Source organism: Ochlerotatus camptorhynchus, unplaced genomic scaffold (assembly GCF_037179485.1).
Source record: "Ochlerotatus camptorhynchus isolate MF236.1 unplaced genomic scaffold, CSIRO-AGI_Acam_v1.1 ptg000422l, whole genome shotgun sequence".
NCBI lineage: Eukaryota > Metazoa > Arthropoda > Insecta > Diptera > Culicidae > Ochlerotatus > Ochlerotatus camptorhynchus.
The window spans coordinates 69,828-75,180 of NW_027040908.1; the positions used below are offsets into that span (position 1 = coordinate 69,828).

General features: G+C 39.7%; 1 pseudogene; it reads right to left on the minus strand.

The window, feature by feature from the left end:
- Positions 1-3,202: 3,202 nt before the first annotated feature.
- LOC135711104 (uncharacterized) lies at positions 3,203-4,213 on the minus strand (annotated as a pseudogene).
- Positions 4,214-5,353: the final 1,140 nt, after the last annotated feature.

Sequence of the window (5,353 nt, forward strand, 5' to 3'; positions counted from 1 at the left end):
GTTGGCCAAGCACGCTGTCTCTGAAGGAACCAAGGCCGTCACCAAGTACACCAGCTCAAAGTAGATTCGTACCATCCAAACAATCAATCGATTTCCAACGATTTCACCAAGTACACCAGCTCAAAGTAGATTCGTACCATCCAAACAATCAATCGGCCCTTTTCAGGGCCACAAATCGATTTCCAACGTGAAAGATGATGTTTGAACTTTAAATGTTCGGAAGCAGCATTAGCAAAGTTCGCAATAAGAAATCAGTTGATTTGCCTTATGAAAATAATGTTGACAAAAAGAATAAGAGATTGTATCCATTACACTACACGACCGTACGGTTTTGACGTCTGTGATTTCTATATGGGGGTACACTTTGTGAAAACCGAAAATGAAACATAAAATAATTGTGACACGCTTGGCGTGAATGGCGAACAGACCGACCAGATAGGCCTCGCTGAATTCCTGGAGGGCCATTAACGGCCGAGCTCTGGAAGCGCAGATCGGTCTTGAAGTCCTGGGCGATTTCACGGACCAGACGCTTGAAAGGCAACTTGCAGTTAGCAGCTCGGTCGATTTCTGGTAACGACGGATCTCACGCAGAGCGACAGTTCCTGGCCAGTAGCGATGAGACTTCTTCACTCCTCCGGTGGCCATCTGTTTGAGAGGAGCCTTTCCTCCGGTGGACTTACGAGCGATCTGCTTGATGCGGCCATTGTACGATGAGGATACGTTGAACGCAATCTGTTGAATACAAATTTTAATTACCCAGCACAATCATGGGTATTGGCTCCAAGCAATATTTCATCAGATTCCAGACAAATCTGTACGATAGTAAATAGAACAGAAAATGAAAATATAAAAATGAGGTAAGGAAAATAATTAAAATATGGTTCAGATTAATACCTGGCTGAATAAAGAACCACATTACCATTTATTATATAAGACCACGTAGTCCTACGTCACCATTGCGTACTACCCCATAAGGCTGTCCCTTGTAGTTTTTTCCTTGATTTTTTTTTTCCTTTGATCTTGTTTTCCGTACTGAGTACCAATGCTCCTGACGCCAGGAAGGCAGCTCTCACACCTGGACTCTACATATCGACCCATCAACTAATTAACCGAGGACCAACGGCTTTACTTCCCTTCCGAAGGATGATCAGTGAAATAGAAAACAAAACATAAAAAATTGGCCATATTATTTCCGGAGTGATTTGAGATTTGGGCGTAATTGCATTTGTAAACAAATACGTCAATCACCGATTTCTTGCGAATAAAAGCTCAATCTCGAAAGGTAATAACACTATGAGCAATTACGCCCATTCTCAAATCACTCCGGATTTTTTAATCAATAAACATATTTTTATTTCTAGTGCGTGAATTGTCAGACTTCATATAATAAATATGATACAGAAAATTTGCCAAACTTTTGGAAACATTTAGCATCCGGAAAGTCACGAGTCTGATCCTCCGGAAGACCCGGAAAATCCGAAAAGTGGTCAATTCATGAAACTAATCAAAGAGCTCCGCGGTTTTTTCGAAACCGCTTATAGATGTCTTATCAGAATTAATTCGCAGTTGTGACCTGAATATGGACCCAGAGGACCACGGGATGGTCCTCCGGAAGATCCGGAACATCCGTAAAAGTGGTCAATTCATGAATCTGATCCTAGAGCTCAGCGGATTTTTCGAAATCACTCCTAGACGTCTTATCAGAATGAATTCGGAATTGTGACTGGAATATGGACACTGGAGACCACAGTATGGTCCTCCTGAACATCCGGAACATCTGTAAAAGTGGTTAATTCCTGATCCTAGAGCTTCATGGTTTTTTCGAAACCGCTCATAGATGTCTTATCAGAATAAATTCGGAGTTGTGACCTGAATATGAACCCAAGAGACCAAGGGATGGTCCACCGGAAGATCCGGAACATCCGTAAAAGTGGTCAATTCATGAAACTGATCCTAGAGCTTCATAGTTTTTTTTCAAAACCACTCATAGATGTCTTATCAGAATTAATTCGGAGTTGTGACCTAAATAAGAACCCAAGAGACCATGAGACGGTCCACCGAAAGATCCGGAACATCCGAAAAAGTGGTCAATTCATGAAATTGATCCTATAGCTCTGTGGTTTTTTTTAATCACTCATAGACATCTTATCAGAATGAATTCGAAGTTGTGACTGGAATATGGATACTGGAGACCACGGGTTGGACCTCCAGAAGATCCGGAATATCCGTAAAAGTAGTCGATTCATGAAGCTGATCCTAGAGCTCCGTGATTTTTTCGAAACCACTCATAGACGTCTTAGCAGAATGAATTCAGAGTTGTGATCCAAATATGGACCCTGGACCCTGGTCCTCCTGAAGATCCGAAACATCCGTAAAATTGGTCAATTCATGAAACTGATGCTAGAGCGTCATGTTTTTTTTTTTACACCGCTTATAGACGTCTTGTCAGAATGAATTCGAAGTTGTGACCTGAATTTGGACCCAGGGGACCACGGAATGGTCCGGAACATGCGTAAAAGTGGTCAGTTCATGAAACTGATCCTAGAGCTCAGCGGATTTTTCTAAATCACTCCTAGACGTCTTATCAGAATTTATTCGGCGTTGTGACTGGAATATGGACACTAGAGACCACAGTATGGCCCTCCTGAAGATCCGGAACATCTGTAAAAGTGATCAATTCATGAAACTGATTCTAGAGCTTTATGTTTTCTTTTAAACCGTTCATGGACGTCTTATCAGAATGAATTCAAAGTTGTGACCTGAATATGGACCCAGGGGACCACGGAATGGTCCACCGGAAGATCCGGAATATCCTTGGATAATTCATGAAACTGATTCTAGAGCTTCCTGGTTTTTTTCAAAACCGCTCATAACCGTCTTATCAGAATTAATTCGGAGTTGTGACCTGCAGATGGACCCAGGCAACCACGGGATTTGTCAATTCATGAAACTGATCCTAGAGCTTACCTTCAATGACGTAAAACTCCACTTTTTTCATGTCATTTTTTTTATTGTACCATGTCTCCCTCTGGACTAAGTATCCCCACCCTCGCCTGCATTAAGGTCTAGCTCAAAGGACTAATACATTAACATCTTGATGATGAAGTCTGTTGGTTTGGACGGCCTAGATTTCAGAATTTATTGTTTAAAGAAAAATATAACAGGTAAGTTCAAACGATATAAGACGAACAAGCCTCGTTTATTATTGCTCATTTCCCTTCAGTTCCCAAAGGTATTCAGTCAAGTCGTTTTGTAGCTGTTTATGAAGAAATGTATCATGAACTTTATCGAAACGTGCTAGAAATGCTCCAAAGTCAACTTCACCCGTCGATAGAACAGGATTAGTATTGGCCGAGGTGTTGCCATCAAATGGCGTTGAACAATCTCGCTGATCTTCAATAATCATTTTGTGGAGAATAATGCAAGTGCGCATGATTGATCCCTACTCTTTCTTATTCCAGAGTCTGGCAGGGTTTTTAATAATTTCAAATCGACTAGTCAGTACTCCAAAGGTGCGTTCTACATCTTTTCTCGCGGATTCCTGCATTTCAGCAAAGTGCTATGTTGAAAAGAAACAATAAATTAAAAACTTAAATATTAGCAATGAAAATTTAACACCCATATTCTCGTTTTCGTTCGAACCTTTTTTCCACACAAAAAAATGGTATACGATTCGAACGAAAGCAGGAATATGTATATCTACATACCTTTCGTTTATTGCCAACGGGTGATGGAATCGTTTGAACCAACGTGAACAATGGTGGATAAATTCCATCGGCCAGGTAGTGTCATGTGTTGTAGATGTGACCGTTAATTACATACTCCACAGGAGGAGCTTTTCCACTGTAAATATCGGAAAACAACGTAAATCTTTGCATCTGGCTTTTGGATGAAATATTCGTTCCGCTAGCCGTTGAGCTCCTTCCTCCGCAAACCTGTTTATGTTTGGTCGTTTTCCAGGACGAGATCCTCTATGTTTTTCCCCTGATTCTGCTGCTGCCGTTGAAAGTGCATGAAACATTACCTGCTGGGCGAATACAAGTTCGTCGAATTCATCGTCACTCGAGTCCACAAAAATTTTAGAATCATCCATTGCAATCAAATATTTACTACACTTCAAGCTGAACAATGCATTAGGTCCTAAGTAACATTGACCGATTCTCTTCGTCGACTTTCTCTTTGTATCACCACGACCATGTAAAAACATTCACAGCTATTTTCAGCACACATATCGATTTATAAAGCATCTAATACGACAAACTCAACAAGAAACGGTTCTGTGCTCAAGTTATTAACGAAAGAGAAATTCGACGAAGAGAATCGATCAATGCTACTTAGAACATAATGCAATGTTCAGCTTGAATTGTTATTATCGTTTGTTTTTACTACGATGCGAAGTAACTACCCGAAAAAAAAATTACAGTGAAATTTTCAGTGGAAACAATGCTCTGACATTAATATTTATTGTCGACAATAAAAATGATTGTTATAATGTTGTACCCTTCCGAAAACGGCAAAACTGCTACCTATCTGTACAATGAATGTACATAATAAAATGTTGTTACAATGATTTTTATTTTATTTTTCATTTATTTTATTGTTAACATGATTCGATCACGAACAATAATGAACAACTCTATTACAATAAAAATTGTTGTTACATTAAATATTGGTGTGTTTTCATTGTGGGTTACTTCACGAACAATAAAAATAAATCTGATTGAAGCATGCAGACTATGAGAGGGTCAGCAACACTGCCAATGTAATTAAGATAGGCGCTGGTCATATGGCTCTTGCTTTGACAGTTCGTTTGGCTCTATTCGTTGCCAAGTCAATTGAACGCCTACGACCAGATCGGTTTGAGTTGAACTCAACTCTCCTGTATCATCTAAATCCCGCTTAATGCAGACCTTTTCCGTGCAGTCAATAATCATACAATAATAATAGAAAAATCCACCACTTGAAGATGTCATGAAATAACTCTCAGGTGGAAGCATATTTCATGGGCGATTCTCTCCAGTTGAATGCATTAACTTATCAACGACCCTCAACCACCAAGGAGACGTGACCTAGAGAGATCGAGTGCAGGGGAGTTGGCTTCCATTTCTCACAAGTTCCGGATCGAATCTCAATCCATAACCAGTAAAAAAAGGAATCACCCGTAACATACATACCACCCCCTTCACTTCCCGGGGCGATGTTTTATTTTTTCGATTTATTTTTAAAGTCGATAAAGTAGATCTGTCAAGCCAACATATACACTCTAAAGTACACTGTTATTTTTTTAATCAATAAATTCGCCAACCAACAGTAAAATAACAATAATATATAATGTTTTTGAAAAAAAATTGTA